The sequence below is a fragment of the Hemiscyllium ocellatum genome, unplaced genomic scaffold (genome assembly GCF_020745735.1).
Source record: "Hemiscyllium ocellatum isolate sHemOce1 unplaced genomic scaffold, sHemOce1.pat.X.cur. scaffold_641_pat_ctg1, whole genome shotgun sequence".
NCBI classification, from domain to species: domain Eukaryota; kingdom Metazoa; phylum Chordata; class Chondrichthyes; order Orectolobiformes; family Hemiscylliidae; genus Hemiscyllium; species Hemiscyllium ocellatum.
In genome coordinates, this window is record NW_026869148.1 from 277,740 (window position 1) to 303,498 (window position 25,759).

At 45.3% G+C, this 25,759-nt stretch overlaps 1 long non-coding RNA gene across 1 annotated transcript in view; it reads right to left on the bottom strand.

The window, feature by feature from the left end:
* Positions 1 to 17,622, bottom strand: part of LOC132814050 (uncharacterized) — a 30,923-nt gene extending 13,301 nt beyond the window's left edge. The window contains exon 1 of the long non-coding RNA XR_009644269.1: positions 17,582 to 17,622. This is a non-coding gene — a long non-coding RNA (uncharacterized LOC132814050). The remainder of the gene's footprint in view (positions 1 to 17,581) is intronic.
* Between the last annotated feature and the right edge of the window lie 8,137 nt (positions 17,623 to 25,759).

Genomic DNA, 25,759 nt, shown 5'->3' on the forward strand with positions numbered 1-25,759 from the left:
ATTTACTGAAGGAAGAACCCTTCTGCCTTAATATCTTCCCATCAACACATAATCATAAGCAATACGATAATCAGTTTCTGTAATCCATTCATACGTTATCACAGGACATCGCCATTCATCAAGCTTTGTAAGGTCATAATCACCTACTTTAAACTATGTAATGGCAATCGCCCATGTGACTGATATGTCTTTGTCTAATTCCTATTAAATATACTGTCTCTGTGGGTAAGGCAGAGATTCATGAAGAACAGTCTCTGCAAGTAGACACTCGGCTACTTTCGAGACATTTTGAAACTCTCGCCGGCTGTCCAATAATAAAGCTACTGCTGTTGTGCAGAAAACTTGCATCGTCTGGATTTGTGGAACAAAATAGGCATCAACAATGAAGGATATGAGTGATCTTCAGGGTGTGGAGTACAGACTTACTGGAGTGGTTCACTGATGAAGAAAATGCAGTCACTGAATTGATTTGAAGAAATTTGTATTTTCTTTGAAGTAAACAAGTTGAATATATTTTTGATAGAGCTGTATAAGATTATAACATGTCTAGGTATAGCAGTCAAAAATATCTGTATTCGATAGGTGATCGCACAAGAATTAAGATCAGATGTAAAGTTTTGATACAGCGGGAGATGAGCAAGTGTTTCTGCTGACTGTATTGGCTGGAAATATGCAGAACATGCTGCCTATTATGGTGGTGCAGGCAGAGAAGATGAATGATTGATAAAAACAAATAGATCAGATCTGAGGGAAATAAAATTGCAGAGTTTGGGGGACATATGGGGAATGAGAATATTGGATTCTGCTACAGTGCGCCAGCTTGGATTTGATGGGCCTCTCTCTGTGCTATAATGCATTTTATGTGGACTTGCTTAACTTGCTCTGGTCACCGATTAAATTGTCATTGAGGTAAATCTGCTCAGTGTTCCTACTCAGTCTAACACAGGCTGTCCTTCCACAGCAGGAGATAATGTTTACTGCTTTATACTGGGTTCTGGGAGGGGGAGGGGTGGTGGGTGGGGTGTGTAACGGTGTGTATTACAGTCTGCCAGCACTTATCTGACATCAAAACACTAGTGCAGCCACACTAGGGACAGACTCTGGAAATGTGGGGAATGCCAGAAGGGAATTCTTTACCCATTCCCATCTGGAAATGTGCCAAACCAGACAGTCTGAGGAGAAGCTGTGTGTGTGTGTGTGTGTGGGGGGGGGGGGGGGGGGGGGTGAGAGGAGGGGAAGGGTTTCACTCAGGCATCCATCCTGCTGAGACACCAATGAATTTACTTATAACCACAAGTTGAAGGACTTTTTTTTCTCTTTTCACACCAAGTAATGAACAATGGTATTGGCAGTCCATAAAGTTTTTTGCATATACAGAACTTAGCTTTGGAAATGTTCACAGCAGTGTTGAACATGTACAGATTCACACTGGGTAGAGACTTTTATTTTCCTTTATTCATTCACAGGATGAGGGTATCGCTGGCCCGGCAGCATTTCCTGCCCATCCCTAATTGCCCAGAGGGCAGGTATGAATCAACCCCATTGCTGTTTATATTGATATTAATGAACACGAATGTCAGACTAGATTAATTATCATCAAACTCAAATCCATTTGATATTCATATATTTACAATTAGTTTTCAATTCACCAAATGTAGCTGAAGGGAGTAATCTTCAAGTGATTCTAACAGAGAAGATACCTGGATACTTGTTCAGCAAATTAAAGCCTGTTGTGTTTAGATAGTAATAATTTTAAAAAGGTGACTTGAGAATAATGGAAGAAGTTGATTGTTGGGTAACTGATAATCTTGTTTTAATCTGGAGTTAATTTAGGATTAGTTACCAAATGGTAGGGAATCCCAGCCCCATGGAGTGCACATCCAGTTCCATGTGGGAAAACCAGGACACTTCTTGTATCAGCGACAACCACAAGAACACGGAGGTGACACTGGAAATGTCAGGAACACGAGTTAATCCATGGTTAAAGTACTACACTCACTCCGAGTCCCCACGTTGATGTGTTCTCACCAGAGAGGGTACAGAGGAGATTTATCAGAATGTTTCCATGATTGGAGAATGTCTGCTCTGAGGAAAGGTTGGATAAGTTGGGGATGTTTTCCGAGGAGGATGAGCTGAGATTTAATTGAAGTGATAAGATGCTGAGGAATCCAGATCGAGTGAATAGGAAGGAGCTATTCATAACAGAGAGGTCAGAAACTGGAGGTTTTCGATTGAAACTAATTCTCAGATAAAGGGGAGTGGATGGTGGGGGGCAGGAACTCACTGTTGGGGTGGTAGAGGCAGTAGCCAGCATCACATTAGAATAAAAGGACATGGATGTAACTGAAACGCTGGAACATGCAGGGCTATGGACTAAAGTCTGCAGAATGGGATCATTGTGATTTATTTGACATTTCTCCAGAATATTAAACTCAAGTCCAATTTGAGAATTTATGAATATCGTCCGACCTGAATTCCAAACGTCAGACTAAATTTGTCAGTAAGTTCCAGCACAGATCGAGGCTACTTGGTCCATCCTGTATGTGTTGGCTGTAATAGAACGATCCAGGCCTTACAGCGTTCTGTACTCACCAATGACAGCAACAATTTCAGACTGTGTACTCTGCCCTCTATGTTGATATAATCTGTTTTTTTTTCAATGTATTTCTTTGGCAGCTGCTCAACTTGTTTCCTTGTTTCGTTCCCAGCCCTAACTCCATTCCCCGTGGCCTTGAGGGACTACCATTTCTGCTGTTTAATCTCTCCTGTCTTCCCCCGAGTGACAGACTGTCTTTTTGTCCTTGTCTCACCCCCACCTTGCTCACAACCTGTTACATTTCTGATTGTTCCCAGACCTCTGTAACTTTCACTGCGCCCCCTGGGTCAATGGCACGAGTTTTGAATTTTCTTCCTCATGGGATAATCAGAAATCTTTCTGGTTGCAGTTTCCCCCAGATTTTATTTTGAAAAAAAAAGAGCATTTGTGTCAGAGTCAAGTATTTGTGAGCCTTCATCCACAATCCTGAGCACTTAGACATAATATGTGACCCTCCCACAGATGTGCAGGTTTGCTGGATTGGCCGTGCTAACATGGCCTGTAGTGTGTAGGTTAGGTGGGTTGGTTTAGCCATGCTAAATGTGGGGTTATGGAGGTAGGGCCATTGCAAATTCGATGGATCGAATTAGTCTCTTTCTGCGCCTCAGGGATTCTGTGATTCTAACTAGTTGTGATTGTCGACACGTTTTCCTCATGCCAGGTTCATTCAGCTCAGGTACACACACTGCCTTTGTGTTTCTGTTGGTTCTCACTCAATCCCTTCCTTCTGTTTTACAGCAATTTCACACTGTATGTGAGGGTGAGAATGAATTTGTCAATACAAATACTCCAACCGAAACCCGCACAGGTCAGGACCTGTTTCTGCTGCTGATGTCGCTCACAGGGAACAGGAAAATAAAGGTTCAGTCATATATCTTACAAGGACGCAGAGGTTACAATCACCAGGAATGGCTACACAGCTTAAACCTCTTTTCTCAAGAAATAAAGGACGCTGGAGAGACCCAAAGTAGGAAGCTTTGTGTCTGTATTTTCAGAGATTTGAGGTTGAAATCATTGGGTTTGAAGCATGTTTCATTGCCCCAGATCATCAAAGCTGCTATTTAAATGTGCCTCTTTCTTTCTGTCTTTTTGTCTGAGTTAACAATCAGATGGATAGGTCAGTCAGTGTCTGTGTTTTCCCAAATCCCTGATTGAATCTGTCTCCCCCAACAAACTCAGGTGCCTCACCACACTCTGTGTCAGGGAGAAACTCTGCCGTTACAATGAGAACTGTCTTTGCTGTCACCTCTCCTCGTGCTTCCGCCTAATCCCCACTTCCCTTCATTAAATCCCAGCTGCCTCTAGCCCACCCACATGGACATGTTGAAGAGCATGACAGGAGAATCGATTGAAACCGAGAGTTCAATAGCCAGGATGAAATAGGAAGAAGGAAATAAATGGGGTTTTTGGATTCCAGGGGATACAGACTCCGGGATTAGTCCTTGTGGGCATTCCCGCAGTAATATGAGACAGCATTCCATAATGACAGTTAAACCCGGGAGGCAGGAGAGGGAGCTACTGAACATTAACAGGTGTAGTTCAAACACAGGAGGTTTGTTCAGTCAGTAACAGTGTGTTAGACATGGAGGTGAAGTGAGCAGTGAGGGGAAGTGTTACCGCAAGCTGCAGATGGACAACTTTCATTGGAACAGGAGGAGACCATTCAGCCCCTCAACCCTGCTCTTCCATTCAATAGATCTTGGATAATTTGTGGCCTAACTTGCAATTTTCAAAACTCTCCAAACTCATCAATAAACTCCTCTGCAACACACAAGATGAATATTGAAAAACTAACCATCTGCAAATGCTGGGAAATCGGAAACAAAACCAGACATTGCTGGAAATTTTCAGGAGGTCTGGCAGCATCTGTGGAGAGTGAACCTTTGGGTCCAGTGACCGGTCAGGTGACCAGCTGTAACACTCTCTGGAACAGGTTCTGGTGCGGGGGGGGTGGTTGGGGGGGGTGAGATTGTCAATAATAACTGAGAAAACAGGAGGACAGGCTCAATCAGAATAAAACCCATTTTGGTCTTTCACTTTTAGATTAGATTAGACTAGACTTACAGTGTGGAAACAGGCCCTTCGGCCCAACAAGTCCACACCGACCCGCCGAAGCGCAACCCACCCATACCCCTACATTTACCCCTTACCTAACACTATGGGCAATTTAGCATGGCCAATTCACCTGACCCGCACATCTTTGTGACTGTGGGAGGAAACCGAAGCACCCGGAGGAAACCCACGCAGACACGGGGAGAACGTGCAAACTCCACACAGTCAGTCGCCTGAGTCGGGAATTGAACCCGGGTCTACAGGCGCTGTGAGGCAGCAGTGCTAACCACTGTGCCACTGTGCCACCGTGCCGCCCACTGCAAACATTATTATTTCTGAAATAGGATCATAGGCCAGAAAACAACTCTTCATGTCATTGGATCTGGGAAACTGTGTTAATTCTGACCTAGTCCAGCCGACATGAGAGTCCAGACCCTGAATAATGGGAATGACTCTGAACCATCTCCTGGGCAGTCAGAATGGATGACAAATGCTGCCCCAGCAAGTGATGCCGTGATCCCATGAACAAACAAAACAAATTCAATCGCTGTGGTTAGTTGTGAACTCGCTGGTGTTATTGGAAGGTTTATGGGGTAAAGTGAGAAGAATGGCATTCAGTGAGGTGATCCTTTGGAGAGCTGATCAGCCAATCAGCCTCCTTTTGTACAGTAACAATTCTGTGAATAATTAATTCTGAGCCCTCTAAGGAAATATCAGAGCAGGGTTTGCAAAGAGGTCAGATTGAATGAGTGTCTTGGTGAACACAAGTGAGGCACAGGTACAGAGAGGCTTTCGGATGGATTAAATTAAATTTTATACATTTGAACAGTCAGGAACATTACAGCAGTTAAAAATTGGAGTGATCAAGAGAGTGGAATTAGAGCAGCAAATAAATCTTCAACATTGATGCAGCTAAAGGGGATGTTTGGTAAAGATACTGTAGTTAGTGCTTATTTCATTCCAGGCACACCAGCCAGGGAGCTCTTCCTTCCTGTATCTATCCTCTTGAGCTCTTGAAGATTTTTGTTCATTTGAAGTGTTTCATGTTTAGATACTCCAGAGAAGACACCTTCAAGCTCTTCAATCTCTCCTGCCAGGGCAATGCTGCTGTTAGAATTCAATTCACTGGGGCATGTTACTGGCTGCTTCATGGACTGGAACTGGCAATTGAGACTGTAAGGTTACTGTATAAAATACCTTCAATGGTATTGCCAGTCGTGAGTGGTTTTAGGAAAATGACCTTGACTTACGGGCATTGAGTGCCAGAGCACTTCCTGTTGTGGGGCATCCTGTTTAGATACAATCTATTGATAACTATTAGAACTGACTAGCACTGGCTCTGTCAAAGTGGTCAGAGCATTATGGCTGTCATCGAAGCTGGTAACAAACTTCCCATGGTGTAAAAATCGTAAATGATAGAGTAGGCACGAGGTCTGATGACACTGTTGGAGTATTGATGTTGTTGTTAATCACATTAACTTGACAGGAGTTGACTAAATTCATATTGTCTCTTTCTGAATCTCAGGATGTCTCTCTGGGCAATGAGTCTCCACAAACAGCAATGAGCAGGGGTCATTTATTTTGATTTAAATTGCTGTATAGCACTGCTGCTTCACAGCACCAGGTACAAGGTTGGAGTCCAGCCTTGGTCAACAGCCTGTGTAGAGTCTGCACATTCTCCCCAGGATAGTGTGGGTCCACTCCAGGTGCTCTGGTTTCCGCCCACAGTCCAAAGATTTGTGGGTTAGGTGGATCAGTCATGGTAAATTGTCCACAGTGTCCAGGATTGTGCAGACTTGGTGGATCAGCCATGGCAAATGCAGTGTTACAGGGGTGGAGTGCTCCAGATGGGATGCTGTTTGGATAGTTGGTGGGATTTGATGGGCCAATGCTCTCCTTCCACACTGTCTGGGTTCTATTCTATGATTGTGGATAAAGTCGACACAACAGGGTGTCCTTGGAGAAGGAGCATGTAATGCATCTCAATTTTCCCAATGTCTTTAGATAGAGGTGGGTACCGCAGTGGATACAGTGCTTTATCTCCATCGCTGCCCCCTCACCCCCAACTCTACTTTGATTTGGTCTCTTCCCACTTTGTCATTTGTAATGGTTTGCTTTGCCTGTAAGGGGCGTTGTTTATAAATATTCAATTGGTTACATGGGTGGTTTACTGCTGGTGATTATATGGGAACCAAAATGGTGTAATGGAGGGTGTTGATGTTGATGGTGGGAAGGTTGCTCAGCTGTGTGAGATAACACGTCTGGGTCAGAGAAATGGGGAATAAAGAACACTTCACAGCTCACATAACCAGAACTGAAAAGCAGTTAAATCAAACCAAAGGTTCAGACAGGGAGGGAGTATTTCCCTGGAGCTTGAGTAACTGGAAAGTGATGGTGTCCAGGAATAGACAGGATTTGTTTTACAGGGCGTTGAAATTTTAAAAACTGTTACATTCAGATAGTTTCATTTCTTTTCTTTTAGTTTTATTTATTGTGGAATAAATAGCTACAATATTTTAAAAGCAAATTTACAAACCTTGTGTTAAAGATAAATGTTAAATAAAATCCATCAAACCTTCCCTCACTGAAACCTGTTGTGGAAGTGCAATCTCCTGGAGAATCCCTGCCCACTCCTTCCTACCTGGGCTCTATGGCTATATACATACCTGGGAGATAGCAGCAGGAGGAGACCATTCAGCCTTTCAATCCTGCTCCACCATTCAATGGGAAACAGCTGACCACCCAGCTCAGTCTCCTGTTCCTGCTGGGTTCCAATCCCCTTTCATGACTTTACCCCGAAGAACTATATCCAAGTCCTTCTTTGGCTTCACTGCCTTTTGTACCAGTGATGTTGCGGTGTTACTGTGTGGGTGTAGGCGGGGGTAATGTGATGGTGCTGCCTCCTGGAGGATGCACTCAGCATCCCTCATCATCCTGCAGTAACATCAACCGGGTTTCAGCAACTATAAATAGAAACCATTTCCAGGATATGGGCATCACTGGCTCAGCCAGCATTTATTCCCCATCTCTAGTTACCCTGGAGAAGATGGTAGTGAGCTTCTGTCTTGTACCATTCACAGTCCATTTGGCGCAGAGAGACCGACAATGCTGGGAAGGAGAGTGTACAGGATTTTGGCCAAGTTATTCTCCATCTTTGGTTCTTCAAATGCTGGTTAACTTAATCACGATCTGCACATGAGTTTGAGATTTCAGTCTGCAAATCTTCACCATCAAGCACCCTGAATAAACAAATATGTACAGGTTAGAAATTCAGAGCAGACAATTCTAGCTTCTCTGGAAATCTTCTTTCCCTTTCTTCTGCAAAAGCTGTAACCCTCCAGCCCACTTACTCTCTCCCACCATTCTGCCTCTGCTGTCCCTAATGTACCCGCCCCCATTCTCATGGAGTTACTGATAAACAGATCCATGCCATCACTTCCCGTCCCTGGTTAGACTCTGCACCCTTTCTGGGTTCACTTCCTTTCCCTTCAGTTGCTGCAAGTCAATAATGTAACAGCAGAATGAAACACAAGGAAACAGAAAGGGAGGTGGCAGATCCTGGACAGAAGGGGAACCTTCAGTCTGGGAGAATGGGTCAGATCCTTCTTTGTTTCCCATTAGTCGATTCCCAGCATTATGACAAGTTGGGGATGGAACTTGGGCCCATGTGGGTGTGGTGACCCTTTGACTCCCCCAACCCGTTAATCCTACAAGCTGATTGGTTCCTCCTCCAGCCAATCACAGTGTCAAATGCTTTCCGCTAATTACCCCAAAGCACATGCTCCAAAATCCGCCCATATTCTGTACATGTGCAGTTCTGGGCTTCCCCGCACATGTGTAGTCCCTGCCTCAGGGATTGTGGGAGTTGTAGCCCCCATGAAGCCACTGGAGACATGTTTCTGGATAGTGAATGAAAGGTGTGGGCTGGAGGGTGTTGTGTATAGGATCCCCATTCAGACACACAGGACATGTGGGCTGTCACGGGATTTTACTGAGACATCTGCTTCCACAACCTGATTTCTGACGTAAGGAACATAGATTGCGGGGTGGGGAGGTTAATAAAGGGTAGCAGATTTTAAGCAGATGTAGCTGAGTGGTGAGCACCACTGCCTCACAGCGTCAGGAACCCGGGTTTTATTTCAGCCAGAGGCGACTGTGAGGAGTTTACACGGTCTCACCATGTCTGCGTGGGTTTCCTAGGGTGCTCGAGCGTCCTCCCACAGTCCAAAGATGTGTAGGTTATGTGAATTGCCCATGCTAAATTTCCCACAGTGTCCATGTATGTGCCGGTTAGGCCATTAGCCAAGGGAAATGCAGGGTTACAGGGACAGGGTGGGTCTGAATGGGATGCTCATCATAGGCTGGTGTGGACTCGATGGATGAATACCCTGTTTCTGCACAATAGGGACTCTATTCTCATGAAGAAGAATGTACCTATCTCAATGTGTTGCAAATCTGTGGCATTCCCTCTTCAAAATGTGGTGGATGCCAGGACAATGAGCAGATTTAATGAAGAGATACAGATGTTGAATTTACAATGAGATGAAGGGTGAGAGAGAGCAGGTGGAAAAACCCAGCTGAGACCGAGGTGAGCTTAATCATCACCGTATTAAATGGTGGGGCTGGTTCGAAGGGCTGCATTGCCTCTCCTGTGCCCAGTGCTTATCTTCTTACGGTAATAACTGGAAAGCTGAATCCAAAACTCACCACCTTCACCAAAGGAGATTTTGGAAAAAGCAGGATAGTCAGGTGGATTAGCGTTCCAAACTTAGATAGTGAGGAAGCGTGTAGGAGATAATGATTTTGCAATTTTAAACTGAGGGGAGACAGTGATTTATGGTTTTAGACTGTGAGGACATTCACACCGTCCAGAATACTCTGTTGTGAATATCCATCCTGTACTTTGTCAAAGACCTTGGCTTTGTATTAATGAAACGCAAAACACCCAGGAAACTTCGCCTCACCTCGTAATCTGACAGAAGACTTCTGATAAATCTGGTTGAACTTAGAACACAGCTGGAAAGCGGGAAGATTAGATCCAATCCAAGATCCAATGCTTAAACAAAGGAGACTACAATAGGATGAGGCAGGAGTTGGCTAATGTAAACTGGAAGCAAAGACTTTACCGTGGGAAAGTTGACGGACAACGGGGGAATTTTTCAAAGTGCTCAGCAAAAGTATATATCAGGGAAAAGGGAGGACTATAGGAAAAGGAGTAATCTGCCATGGGTGGCTCAGGAAATAAGGGAGTATATCAAATTTAAATAGAAGGCATACAAATTGGCAAAGACCACGGAGAAACTAGGAGATTAGAGAAACTTTAAAGATCAACAGAAAGCTAGATGGGATTGGGAGAGAAAAGTGATGAGTAGCTGTCCCCAGGGCCGGAATAGCAGTTTTACACTGCTCAAGGGGAAATATATGGTCTCTGTAATTGTTGAAGCACTTAACTGTTACCATAGAGATAATCCTGATCAAGTTAAAAAATCACAGCACACTCCAAAAGCTTGTACTTCCAAATAAACCTGTTGGACTATAACCTGGTGTTGTGTGATTCATAGGTTTGCCCACCCCACCCCAACACCGGCTCCTCCATATCAGAATCCTGATAGACAGCCCCACTGAAACTGAAGTGCCTGTCAGATACTTGAGGGAGCCACAGGGGTGTATGTTTTAACCAAAGTGCGAAACTGAAGTAGACTTTCTAACTGACCATTGTCATGGAGATAATACTGAGAGAGAGTCTCTATTCAAAGTACCAAACCACAAAAGGTATAAGAATGGAAGCTTTACATTGGACAGGTGGGGCTTTACCTGATATTGCCTGGAGGTGTTTTGCATGTACACTATCCAGGTAACTGCCATGTCTCATCAATAAAGACTCAAAGAAGACCTCTCAGAGTTCTGCTAATGTAGTTGTTGCTATCCAGCATGGTTTAGGAATATGAGTACACAGCAGTCAGTCTTCACAGTGGAGGATACGAAGAACATGCCAGTAATTGATAAGGAGACTGAGGAAGGTGAGGAACTAGAAACAACCATTATCACGAAAGAGGTAGAGCTGGGCAAGCTAATGGAGCTAAAGATAGATAAGTCTCTTTGCCCTGATGGAATACATCCCAGGATATCAACAGAGTTAGTGGGAGAAATAGCAGATGCAGTTAGAGACAGAGCATCCTACAGCAGAGACAGGCCCTTTGGCCCAAACTGGCCCATGCCGACCAGAATGTCCATCCACACTAACCCCATTTCCCTGCACTTGGCCCATCTGCTTCTGACCCTTTCCTATCCATGTATTTGTCCAAATGTCTTTTACCTGTTGTTAATGTACCCACCTCAACCACTTCCACTGGCAGCTCTGTCCATATACATACCACCCTCTGTGTAAAACAGTTGCCCCTCAACTTCCCTTCTATTCTTTCCCCTCTAACCTTCAACTGATGCCCTCCAGTCCTAGATTTCCTGGGAAAAAGACTGAATGCATTCACCTTATCCATGCCTCTCATGGTCTTATACACTTCTAGAACAGTACCCACTCAGTTTCCTCTGCTCTAAACAAAAAAAAATCCTCGCTTGTCCAACCTCTCCCTATAACTCAGACCCCTGAGCCCTGACAACATCCTTGTAAATTGTTCTGCACTTTTTACAGTTTAATAACTGAAACCTACACTGCATTCATCATATTTCCAGTGTTTCCCCACGGCGCTGGAACCGACGTGACAACGCCAATGGATTACAGTCCATGATCGAGAATGAACTCCTTTACAACAATCCCATTTTCATAGTGTTTCCCATGGTGCAGGTATCCTTGTGTCTTTCTGGTTGTATGGTTAATTAAAGACTTGTCCTTCTACAAAGCAAAGCTGTGGCTTAATTGTTCCTGGGAAACATGCCATGATTTTTCAGACTTCTAAAACAAACGAACTCTCTCTCCACAGTCACCACGCTAACATGGACTTGGCTGTACCTCAGTATTTTTTCCAGTCACACTGAGATTTGGAATATTCGCCCACGGACAGAATACACACCTTTCCTTCCACAGGAAAAGGCCAATGAATATTCAGATCGGCACGGATCAAGTAACTATCAGACCTGAAAATGAAGGTCAATTTGAATTTCTCATCCACAAACCCACCCTTTCAGTACCCTACAACTGAGAAAACAACTCACCATATTAATACAGGATGGATCTTTATAAGATAATTATAGTATTAAATTGTAGTTTCATGTTTCCCAAAGTTTTAACTCTCAGTCTAGCAATCTCTTTCTTCTGTGAACTGAAATCCAAACCAATCTCCTCACTCCCTTCCCTCCACACCCAGTTCTCACACTCTCTCTCCTCACTTTGAATTCAGTTTCCTAGCTCTTGTCTGCGGACTAAGAACCAAATTAATGAGTCTGACTCTGAGTCCAGCAGGGTGGGGGGGGGGGGGGCGGGGGGGATGGGCGCGGGGCGTTGTTGGTGAATCCTCTGATGACAACCATCCTGCATGCACTGCTTCCTGCACACTCTGGCCAAAACCTGTCTTACTAAAATGAACCAAATTAGAACTTGAATTGCAGGCCCATCCTTGACATTTTCCATAAAAACCCTGAATCTTCACCAAAGAGTTCTGATAACTCTCTGCAAAATGCTGCCCCACTGATAGTCTGATCACATGTCAGGGTACCAGGAAATAGGCCATTCCCCTGGGTCCTGCTCCCAGAGGGAGGAAGATGCCAATAACAGATTAATCCCTCACAACCACAGCCTCCTTCCCAGGCACTGTGCATACTCCCACAATAGGCCAGCACTGTGCCCATACACTGGTCTCCCCTCCTACAGCACATACTCCCGATCATACAGGAGTCCGGGAGACTGACAGCAGCTGCTGCCCAATATATCAGAATCCCTACAGTATGGAAACAGGCCCTTCGGCCAAACAAGTCCATACCGACCCTCCAAACAGAACTTACACAGACCCATTCCCCGACCCTATATTTACCCCTGACTAATGTAACTAATACTATGGACAATTTAGAATGGCCAATTCACCTGTCCTGCCCATCTTTGGATTGTGGGAGGAAACTGGAACACCCGGAGGAAACCCGCTCAGACATGGGGAGAATGCACAAACTCTGGGTTTGGCTGGAATCAAAACCGGGTACCTGGTGCTGTGAGGCAGCAGTGCTAATCATTGAGCCGTCTCTATGGGCTGGAGAACTGGGGTAATGGATTGTAAACAATGAATGAATGTGGAGGACACTGGGGGATGGACAGGTCAGTGAGCGACAGGAGCAGTGCAGCAGCAGGAGGGAATCCTGGACAAACTGAGCAATGGGAGAGTCTGACAGGAGAGAAACTACAGGAAGGTTCTGTTTAGAGGCTGAGGCAGGGACAGCTGGGAAACAGTATGGCCTGGTGGCTTGGGCAGGTTTTCTAATCATCCTCTTCAAAGATGCTGTTCCTCAACGCTGAGCCTGACCCTCCTGGTCCAGAGGTAAGGACACTGCCACCATTTCCTGGTGGGCAAGGGATACGGGGACTGCCTTTCAAAAGGTTTCAAACACCGGTGTTGGTAACATTAACAAGACTCAATACACAGTCACTGACAAAATGCTGGTGTACATGAACTTCATCCCGAATATTAACACCTATAACTGGGTAACGCAGACCCCGATGTACAGAGTTAAATCCTGGATATTAATAACAGATATGTGCATGGGAAATCATGTCTCATGAATCTGACTCAGTTTTTTTGAACAAATAACAAAGAGGATTGCTGAGGTCAGAGCATGGACATGATCTACATGGACTTCAGTAAGGCGTTCCTCATGGGAGACTGGTCAGCAAGGTTAGATCGTACGGAGTACAGAACTGGCCCGAAGGTAGAAGGCAGAGGGTACTTTTCAGGCTGGAGGCCTGTGACCAGTGGAGTGTCACAAGGATCGGTGCTGGATCCACGTTTCGTCATTTATATCCATGATTTGGATGTGAACATAAGAGATCTTATAAATAAGTTTGCGGATGACACCAAAATGGCAGGTGTGGTAGACAGGGAAAAAGATCAGAGTACAAGGGGATCTGGATCAGATGGGTGATGGGCTGAGGAGTTCAGTTTAGAAAAATGCGAACTGCTGCATTTTGGAAAAGCAAAGTTTAGCAGGACGTATACAGTTAATATAAGTTCCAGGGGAGTGCTGCTTAACAAAGTGTCCTTGGAGTGCAGCTTCATAGTTCCTTAACAGTAGAATAGCAAGGAAATTAGGATAGTGAAGGTGGCAGTTGGTCTGCTTGTCTTTATCGGTCAGAGTGTTTAGTATAGGGGTTGGGAGGTCATATTGCGGCTGTACAGGACATTGATTCGGCAACTTTTGTAATATTCCATGCAATTCTGGTCTCCTTCCTGTCAGATGGATGTTCTCAAAATTGAAAGGGGTCAGAAAAGAATTATAGGATGTTGCCAGGGTTGGATAGGCTGTTTTCCCTGGACCGTCAGAGGCTGAACGGTGACCTGAAGGAGACTTTTAAAATCAGGCCGGGCATGGATAGGGTAAATAGACAAGATATTTTCCCTGCCGGGGGTGGCGGGGGGGGGGGGAGGGGAGGGAGGAAGGGGAGGAAGGGACTGGGAGGGGAGGGTACACAGAGAGGGTGGGTGGATCGAGAGGGTTGGGACAGAAATGGGTGGGGACAGAGAGGGGAGGCACAGAAATGGATGGGGCCAGAAAACAGGATTAGAGAGGAGGGGAACAGACTGGTGGGGGGGGGACAGAGGGGGCGACCGACAAAGAGTGGGAACAGACTGAGGGCGGGGGGGGCAACCGACAGAGGGGGGAAAAGAGACGGGTGTGCGACCAACAAGGGGGCGACTGACAGAGGGTGTGACAGATTGTGGGACAGATCAAAGGGGGGGGGATGCACGACCGACGATGTGGGGGGGCTGACAAAGGACTGACCGACAAAGGAGGGGGGGGTAAAAGAGTGGGGGGAGACGGGGGGGAACACAGAGGGGGAAGATGGAGAGTTATTTTATAGATCTACTACTCAACCCTGTTTGTGTTTTCTCCTCCTCACCTTACTTCCCTCTGAAGGGCTCAGAACAACTGCATAGTTCCTGGAAAGTGGGGTTTCAGGGAGATCAGGTGCTGAATGTGGCATTTGGGACACTGACCTTTAATGGAATGCGCTGGTCAATAAATGGACTCTGGTTCGACTCCACTGTCTGTGTGGTGTTTGCACATTCTCCCTGTTTGTCTGCGTGGGCTTCCTCTGGGTGCTCTCAATTTCCTCCCACAAATCCAAAGCCATGCAGGTTAGCTGGATTAGCTTTGGGTAATGGTAGGTTACAGAGTTAGGGTGGAATGCTGTTCCGATGGTTGGTATGGTCTCATGGGCCGAAAGGCCTGCTTCCACACTGTGGGGATTCTGTCACTGAGTATAGGGGTTAGGAGGTCACGTTGTGGCTGAGTAGGGCATTGGTGAGGCCAGTATTAGAATACTGCATTCAATTGTAGTCTCCCTGATTTCAGAAAGATGTTACCAGTATAGGACTCAACCTCTTAATAGCAATTCCTGGGAAGTGTTGACAGACAAACAGAACGTGCAGTGTGGGTTGATAGTTCCTTGAAAGTGTGGTTGAAGGTAGACAGGTCGGTGAAGGTGGTGTGCGGTATGCTAGCTGTTATTGGGCAGTGCATTGAGGATAGGAGTTGGGAGATCGGGTTTCAGTTGTACAGTTTATTGGCTTGGCCACTTTTGGAATCCCCAGACTGCTTTCAATTCCAGTCTCCCTGTTACAGGAAAGATGTTGGGAAACTTGCACGAGTTCAGAAAAGTTTACTAGGATGTTGCCAGTATTGGAACATTTGAACCATAGGGAGAGGCTGAATAGGCTGAGGCTATTTCCCTGCAGCACTGGACACTTTAGGTGGCTTTATCGAACTTTATAAAATTATGAGGAGCAATGCTCGGGTGACTAGTCATGGTTTATATTTTTCCCCCAGAGTCGGGGAGACCAAACAAATGTGAATCTTTTTTTCAAGGTGGAAATGACAAATTCTAGAGGAGAGATGGCAAGTTTAAATGATATGAAAACCGATCCAACTGAAGATGCTGTAAACCAGGAAGAGAATCAGAAGTTTCTGGAAAAGCTCAGCAGGTCTAGCAGCAGGTGTGAAAAGAAATTAGAGTTAACGTATCTGAGGAAGGGTGACCAGACCCGAAACTTTAACTGATTTTTCTTCAGAGATGCTGCATGACCTTCTGAGCATTTCCAACAACATCTGTGCTAGTTTAAAGGGAGTTGTTTGGAGTATATACCTGAGAGGAACTTTATAAAGAGCGAGTCAGACCACATCTGGAGTAATGACAGAAGTGTTGGTCCCTTTATTTAAGGAAATACATCATTTCATCAGAGGCATTTCACAGAAACTTGACTGGGATGAACCCTGGTTTGCAGGGATTATCTTTTAAGAAAAGGCTGAAGAAGTTGGGATTCTACTCACTGAATTTGGGAAGAATGAGAGGTGATCTCATTGTAACATGTAGAATTCTTAAGGAATTTGACAGGGTAAATACTGAGAGGATGTTTCCCATCATGAGGGAGTCTGGAACCAGGTTCTGGGATAGTCGTGGAATCACGTGTTCTGTTTTGGATTCGTCAAGTTTAAGGCAACACCCGACACGGCTCAGGGGTTTCAGTAGCAATGGAGCTGGGGTGAGGAGGAGACAAGCAACATTTAAGAGATTGGAATTCCTGGTGTCTGTGATAGTGTAGATGCCTGATCAGAAGGTCACCTTGGGGTCAGAATATGACAGCAATATCGTGAAGAGTGTGGTTCTGCCTCAGACAGTTCCCAGGGAGAGAGAGGGGCTCAGCAGTAAGGGAAAGGAATTTGTAATAGCAACTGAAGGCAATGGGTTTAACCATTGCAACATTCCATTGTAGGAAATTGCAGCCAATCGCGTAGTGGGAGTGTGATGAGCAGTTTGATAACTGAGTAATGGAGAGGGATGATGGGGAGGGAGAGCTAGGCATTGTCAGTGTACATGTGAAACCTAACACAGTGCTTTTGGACGATGTCACCTCCTGGCAGTATGTAGGTGAGAAACAGGAGAGGCCAAGGATAGATCCTGGAGGTACACCAAATACAAGGAATTCAGAAAGGAAAGGGAGAGTGGGGATGGAGCAGGATTTTGCAACAACGGTGAGGTCAAATATTACTTTGTAGCAGAATGGAAGAGAAAGACATAACCAGAAAAGACAGACAGACAGAACAAGGAACAATATCTGTGATTTGGTGAGGGGGAGTGACGATGAGGAGGAGGAGCCCAACTCCAAAAACACACTTTCTTCATTGGTGACATCACCCAACTCACCCTAGTCTCAGCTCATTTACTGAAATACTCGTCCATCCCTGTGTTATCTTCAGACTTAATTATCCAAACACTCCTGGCCAGCCTCTCACATACAACTTTCCTATAGTGTCAAGAGTACCTTAAACCCTCCTGCCCAAGTGCTCACTTGTACCAAAACTAGGCTCCTATTTACAAGCAACAATTTAAAATTCTCACCCTTGATGTAATTCCTGGCTGTGAACATCCCTGTTTCCCTGCACCACACAACCTGTGAGACCCCGACAACTCATTTGTGTTTATTCATTGTTTCACCGGTCTGGCTGTTTCTACTGTTGCCAAGGCAACACGGTCTGGAATTCCTACCCTAACTCTCTCAGACCTGCTTTCCTCCTTTAAGGTGTTCTCAAAAACCTGCTTATTTGGCAATGCTTTTGATCATTTGACCTAGTATCTCAATCTGTGGCCTTATGTCAGAAGCTCTCAATAGTATTTCTGTGGAATTATAAACATGATAAAAACAAACTGTTGCTGACTTGCACATACATTGTCAACTCTTCACTGTCGCTGAGTGAATAATCTGTAACAGCACTAACCCAACCACATTGTGGGAGCACCTTCACCACACGAACTGCAGTAGTACAAGGAATTCAAACATCACCTTCTCCACAGGCAATGGGACTTCGGCACTGATTACTGGGATCTGTGGAGAGAGAAACAGTTGATATTTTAGGGAGTGCAAAATGCATTATAGGGAGGGAAAATGGTGCAGAATTTGGGATTTTCAAATTTGTGTTTTACAATGTGCACTAAGTTCTGTAAAACCTCTCATCCCATACCATGGAAATTTCCTCCTCTTCCTGGTCAATATGACTTTCCTTCCCCCTGCCCTGCACCTTCACACATTTCCAATGCCTTGGTCACAACAACACTGTGCTGCCAGTGAAGTTTATCACGTGGTTGAGTATTGTCCCGCCCCCTCATTCACTCCGATTGGTTGAAGGAACAACTAGCACCTCTAGCCCCCGTTCCCCCACTGACATCAAGCATCGGAGGCCCATTGTGGGCTGGAGCATGCTCAGTGCGTCCTGCTTTTGCTGCTGTTCATCAGGTATAAGAGAGAGAGGGCTCATCCCTGTTTCTCCTGATGTCAGACAACAACAACAACAACTACCTGCATTGTATGGAGCCTTTCACATTGACAAGTCTCCTAAAATGCTTCACGAATGATGGAAACATTGATTAAAGAGAACAATTTTTAGATACATCTTTAAGGCAGACAGAGGGGGTTAGGGAGGATATTCCAAAGGTTTGTGTCCTCGGAAGCTCCAATCGTGGAGTGATATAGGTGGGCAACAGCTTACACTGGAGACTGTTAGGTTAACAACCTCATGTCGTAGCCCCCTACCCCACACACCAGTGTGTTTCTCACAGCCTGCCATTACACACTACCTATGGTTAGCCACTAACAGTCTCCATTAACAGCGAGTCACCCTCCCCAGCCAGATCGTTATCCACTCCTTTATCCAACCGTTCTTCTCACTATATCCCCACCTATCCTTTACTCCTTATATCCTCCCACACACTATCTTCTGAACATAAACTGACCTTTTCTTCCCCTCAGTAACATCTGTTCTGTGGAAAGGACACCAGATCTGAATTGGTCACTCTGATTTCTCTGCACAGATGCTGCCAGACCTGCTGAGCTTTTCCAGAACCTCCTGGTTGTTGTTTCTGATTTACAGCATCTGCAGTTCTTTTGGTTTTAATTTACCGGAAGTTTGTAATTCAGGTCCAACAGCCTCTGTCCCAGTCTCTGCTGTCTCTCCCACCCCCACCCAGTGACACTGCACCTGCACAGCTCATGGACAGGTGTCGTCTTGCTGGCCACACCCCTCATTCACTCCCATTGGCTGCAGGACAACACAGACTCTCCTCCTATTGGTCTGGAGCTGCCATTAATTAAGCCGGCGCCGATTGAGAGGTGAGTGGTGGGATCCTCCCTCTCTCTGCCCTGGGATGAGCTTCATCATTCACAGTGAATGGGGCAGTATCACAGAGCACTGGGGCTGGGGGCTATTCAGCCCATTGGGGCTGTACTCTCTCCCTCTGGAGATGCTACAAGTCTGTCCCAAGTCCCCTCCCATGTGCCCACAGCCCCCCAAATCTTTCCTTAAAAAGTAAAATTCCAAGTCTGTTTCAGAATACCTGCTGAATCTGTGTCGTTCAGACTGTTCCAGATGCTCAGAACTTACTGAGTAAAATAGTGTTCACATTTTCACCTTGTATTATTTGCCAATTACTTGAACGTAGTTACTAAAAATTGTGACCGGGTTAACAATTCCTCTCTCTCTTTGCAAATTCAAGACCTTGGAACCAAATCGGCACCAGGTCAAAATCACTGCTTCACCTTCTCAGCTCCAAGGTTAATTATCTGTGCTTCAGCTAGCTCTGCACAAAAGAGAGGAATGCATCTTAATTTATTAAGGTCAAAGAAACAGACCTTCAGTCAAATTCGTCCGGGCCAACAAGGAATCCGAAACTAATGGATTCCCATTTACCATCTACTGGCCTGTATCCATTAAAAACCCTTCCTATTCATGTACCCAGTTGGAAGCCATTTAAATGTTGTGATTTTATCAGCCTCCACTATTTCATCTGGTAGCCCCTCCCATACACACACCACACTCAGCTTGAAAACATTGCCATTTAGATCCCTTTTAAATCTTTGCCCTCTCAACTTAAACCCATGTGCTCTAGTTTTGGACCCACCTAACCTGAGGAAATAGGACCCCGGCTGTTCACCTCATCCACGCCCCTCATGATTTTATAAATCTCCATGAAGTCCCCTCTCAGTCTTTGACTCTCCAGAGAAAATAGCCCCAGCCTCTTCAGCCCCTCCCTGTAGCCCAATCCTCCAATCCTGGCAACGTTTTTGTAAATCTTGTCCAAACATTTTCAAGTTTCACAACATCCTTCCCAGAAAAGGGAAATTCAAACTGAAAACAGAATTCCTGAAGTGGCTTAATCAACATCCTGTCCAGCCACAATATGACGTTCCAGCTTCTGTATTCAATGCATTGACCAATAACAGAGAGCGTTAATGGAGTCCCATTTGCCAGCAGTTCACCCTCATCCCTCCAAAACCTCCCTCTTCATGTACCCAATCAGATGCCTTTTAAATTCTGCAATTGTACTAACCTCCACCCCTTCCTCTGGCAGTTCATTCCATACATGCAACGCCCTCAGCATGAACAAGATTCCCCTTAAATCCGTTTTAACTCTTTTTCCCTCTCACCTTAAGCCTGTACCCTCTCGTTCTGGACCCACCGAACTTGGGAAAAAGTCCCTGACTGCTCACCTTATCCATGCCCTTCATGATTTTATAAGGACACCTCTCAGCCTCCAACTCTCCAGGGAAAATAGTCCCAGCCTATTCAGCCTTTCCCAATAGCTCAAACCGTCCAACCCCAGGAAAGTCCTTGCAAATGCTTTCTGAACCCTTTCAAGTTTCTCAACATTATTCCAAGAACAGGGAGATTGGAACTGAAACCAGAATTCCAGAAGGGCCTTCATCAGTGCCCTGTCCAGCTACAATATGACATCACAACAGCTGCATTCAATGCTTTGACCAATAACGGGGAGCGTACCAAATGCTGCATTCACTCCCCTGCCTACCTGTGACTTTACTTCAAGGAACTATGAACCTGCACTCCAAGGTCTCTTTGTTCAGCAATGTTCCCCAGGACTTTACCATTAATTGTATAAGCCCTGCCCTGATTTGCCTTTCCAAAATACAACAGCTCACATTTATCTAAATTGAACTCCGTCTGCTATTCCTTGCTCCAATGGCCCATCTGACCGAGATCCTGCTGTATTTTGAACTAACCTTCTTCACTGTCCACTACACCTCCAATTTGGTGTCTTCTGTAAACCTACTGACCATACCTTATATATTCACATCCAAGTCATTTATTTAAGGGCTCAATATCCAACCTTGCAGCACATTGTTGCTCACAGGCCTCCAGTCCGCAAAGCAACCCTCCATCATCCTCTGTCTCCTACCTTCAAGCAGTTTTGTAATGGCTTGCTCTCTGCATTCCATGTTATCTAACCCTGCTAACCAGTCTGCTTTGTGGAACCTTGTTGAATGTCCATATAACCAGCATTCACTGCCTGGCTGAATCAATTTTGTCAGTTCAAAACACTCACTCAAGTTAGTGAGACACAATTGTGCATGTACAAAGCCACATTGACTCTCCCTGATAATTTCTTACCTTTCCCAAGAGATGGATTTCCTGTCCGGCTGTGCCTTCCTTGTTCAGTCCACACCCTCCCACCAACCCACACTCCACACCCTTGACCATCCCTTACCGCCATGGGAGGTGTAAAAGATGCAGCCACACCTCCCTCTGACCTCTGTCCAAGACCCCAAAATGATCTTTTCACATCAGGCAGAGATTTGCCTGCACATCCCAAAACCTCATATACTGCATCTACTCACTATGGGAAATTTAACGTGGTTCATCCAACTAACCTGCACATCTTTGGACTTGTGGGAGCAAATTGGAACACCCGAAGGAAATCCTCACAGACACTGGGGAGAATGTGCCAACTCCAACACAGACAGTTGCCCGAGGCTGGAATCAATCCAGGTCCCTGGTGCTGAGGAAGCAGCACTAACCACTGAGCCACAATACTGTGGGATCTTCGGTGCTGATGTGCTGCCCCACTGATACCTCAGTCACTCTCCCTGCCTCATTTCCTAAGAGGCAGTGATGACGGAGTGAAATTATCGCTAGACAGTTAATCCAGAGACCCCGATAACGTTCTGGGGACAAAGGTTTGAATCCCATCACGGCAGATTTTGGAACGTGAATTCAATAAATATCTGGAAAAAATAATCTAGTGACGACAGGAATCCATTGTCAATTGTTGGAAAAACCCATGTGGTTCACTCATGACCTTTAGGGAAGGAAAATGCCATCCTTACCTGGTCTGGTCTGCATGTGACTCCAGACCTACAGCAACGTGGTTGACTCTTAACTGCCCTCTGGGTAAACGCAGCAATAAATGCTGGCCGAGCCAGTGATAGCCTCATCCTGTGAATGAATAAAGAAAACAGGTCAGGTTTTGTTCCTTCTCTAGTAGGTACATCCTACAAACTGAATCAGAAATGTTCTCGTACACAATGAACAAATACCCTTCCATCCAAACCCTTAACACTACAGCACTCCGAGGCTATGTTGGTAAAGTTAAAACCCCTTATCATTGCAACGATATTATTCTTACAGATAACTGAGGTCTCCTGGTAAAATTTTGTCTCAATTCCCTGCTGACTATTGGGAGAGAGTCTATAATACAATCCCAGTAAGATGGTCATCCCTTTCTTATTTCTCAGTACCAACCAAATAACTTGTCTGGTCGTACTCCCAGGAATATCCTCCCGAAGCCCAACTATAATGTTATTCATAATCAAAAACACCTCTCCCCTGCTCAGTTGGTCCTTTCCATCCTTGCTATAGCATCTATACCCTGGAACATTAAGCTGCTAGTCCTATCCATCCCTGAGTGATGCCTCAGTAATTGCTGTAATATCCCAGTGCCATGTTCAAAACCATACCCTGAGCCCACCTGCCTGACCTGTCAGGTCTCTTGCACTGAAATAAATGCAGTGCAACTGGTCCGTCCCACCTCATTCTGTGACTTGCTCTTGCCTGCCTTGACAGTCTGACCGGTGAACAGTACCAGCCTCAGACTCACCTCTTTTCTCACTATCTCTTTAGGATTACCCTGACTCCCTCACTGGTTTAATGCCTCCCAAGTGGCACGAGCAAATCTCCCTGCTCGTCAGGACCCCATGCTTTCCCCTTCCTATGCAATTGGTACCAATGTACAATGTCCTCCCAATGGTTAATATCCCTTTTGAGAATATTCTGCTCCCTCTGTGAGACACTGACACCAGGGCAGCACCACCCCATTCTGATGCCTCACTGTCAGCTGCAGAAACGGCAGACTGTGACCCTGACTAGAGAGTCCCATATCACCATCGATCGTGTGGAACTGGATATACCTCACATTATGTTCGAAGCCAGTCTCACTACCAGTAACTTGGCTGCCAGTGCTACATTCCCCTGAAAGTCTATTACCACCTACATTTTCCAAAACAGTATCCTTGTCTGAGATGGGGATAACCACAGGAGACTCCTGCAGTACCTACCTACCCTCCTAGCTTTCCTGAGGTAACCCATCTACCTGACTGTATCTGCAGTATCCTGCAATCCTGAGACTGCCACCTATCACACCCCGGCTCCTTTGAATTCCTCACTGCCTTTAATCACTCCTCCACCAATCCATGTGATCCAATAGGATTTGCAATCACACTTCCTGCAGACATAATCATCGGGATCATTGAAACTCTCCCTAATCTCCCACATCCGACAGGAACAGTAGGCCACTCTACAACAGGCCATCTCTCTGCCTTAACAACCTACAGACCAAGACAAAGGCACAGTCTTACTGCTCGAAAAATACTGCCCGAGAATAACTTAATGCTTACGTTTTATATCTTAAACATTTAATCAAGACACCGTAAGACATTAAAAAGAAATTCTCACCTGACTCACGATTGTAGATTTAATAAAATAAAACTGACTAAGATTGATGTTTGAAGAGACTGAAACTCACTGAGCTGATCCCTGGCTCTGAGTACTTCCAAGGGTGAGGTCTCTCTGAGGGCAGCTGTGAAATGTCACTGTTTTCTTCTCTGCCCACTCAATTAACTTCACAGCAAGTCAGCTCAGAGAGGTCACTGCTTGGTTTTATTCACTGGCGGTTGCCTTTGCTGCCCAGACCAGTATTTATTGGCCCCTTTACTTGTTTTGGAGGAAGTGGTGGTTAACCGCCTCCCTGAAATGCTGCAGTCCATGTACACCACAGTGATGTTTGGACAACAATCCCCCTCTGGCCCACAATTCTCCCTGTCTCTGTAATCCCCCTCCGCCTTCAGAAATTACATTTCCGTGGCATCAGATTTTTATTTAGATTCATTTTTGTTTAATAAACTTCCCCCACCCCACCAAAAAAAAAGTGAAATATTTCGCCCAAACAAATCTGTTGATTGACCTTTTGGAGACGCCGACACATGGACGTTGCAGTATTTTATCTCACATTGTTCACGTAGAATGACAGAACATTCTTTTAAACATTGCTAAAAAGGAAGGCAATGGCTTTATGGTATACTGCCAGATGAGGGACATGTGCAATGCTCCGAGGATTAGAGTTAGAATCCCAACATGGCTGATGGTGGCATCGGAATCCAATACAATCTAGAATGAAAAGGCAAATGATGACCACGAAACTATTGTCGATTGTTAGAAAACCCATCTGGTTCACTAATGTCCTGTAGGGAAGGAACTGTCATCTCTCACCTGGTTGGCCTACATGTGACTCCAGACCCACAGCAATGTGGTTAACACTCAACTGCCCTCAGGAAAACTACTTTAAAAAACTGTTTAACAAATACTCCGCAGGTATCACTAAAAACTGACTGTTCCCATTGGGACCATGTGAATTTCTGAACGGCCTGAACTAAAACTGAGTTTCAGCTTCACCTCTCCCTGTCTCCCCTCGCTCTGTTTTCATCTAACTCCAGAACACTCATTGAGCCAAGCTCTCAGTGCAGCCTGTCATTTTCATTGCCTGCTCACACCTACACTGCCCTCAGCCTCCTGTCCTGTTCCAATGCATCTCAATGGGAGCTCAGGGACAGCACCTCATCTTTCAATTCAGCCCTTTGTAACCCCAGATTCAACATGGACCTCAGCAGTTTCTGAATGAACAGACAGTTGTCAGAATCGAAACATTCCACCTGAAAAGGTACTGGAATTTGAGTCCAAAGGACTTTAATGGGAACTTTGCAGGAATTGAAAATATGAAGTTTACAGGTTAACATCATGAAGTGGGTGATTGGGTCTAATCTGAGAGTTTAAAAAGAGATGAGGTATTATTGGATAAATTTGCAGGGCCCTGAAACAGAGCAACACATCCAAAGGGTGATCCAACCACGATTTTGTACATCGTTCTGCTTTACAAAAGCATTGGAGATATTTTCCACAAATAGAACAACCTTTCTTCTTCCACAGTTAAATGCCAATGATATTCAGATCCTGATGAATCCATTGACTGTAAAAACTTGCTTTTTAGATCCCAACTTCAATTATTCTGATTTATATCCTATGAAGTGAATTCACAAAACAAAACTCAGTCAGTACAGGAAGAATATAAAGACATACTTTTTTCTTGGTATGTGCTTGATGTGTAAATGCCTCTCTTTAAATGGTACACACCCGCCCCATCCTAGGAAGAGGACATGTCCATGCCCCTCACTGTACCTTGCCCCCAATAAAGATGGCGGCCATATCCCAGGACCTATCACCGCCTGAGGGCCGCAGCCATTTTCCCATCTGCTGCAAACTCGGGAAAGAGTTTCTAATTCAGATTAACGACCCGCACGAGTGAAAACTAAAACTTCCCGTCAAGGTGACTCATTATCTCCCTTTCCGAGGCCACTCTCAGCTTCCTGTTTGCCTCTCCCATATTCACAACGGCGAGTCACGTGGCTCTGCACGGCGGATCATTCCTGGTGACGTGTCATCCCACTGGCCACGCCCCTCATTCACTCCCATTGTTTATTGACCAGCTGGTTCCACTTGGTCCACCAGTCCCACCACCTTTTCCTATTGGTCCGAAGTTGCCATCAATCAGCTGGACCC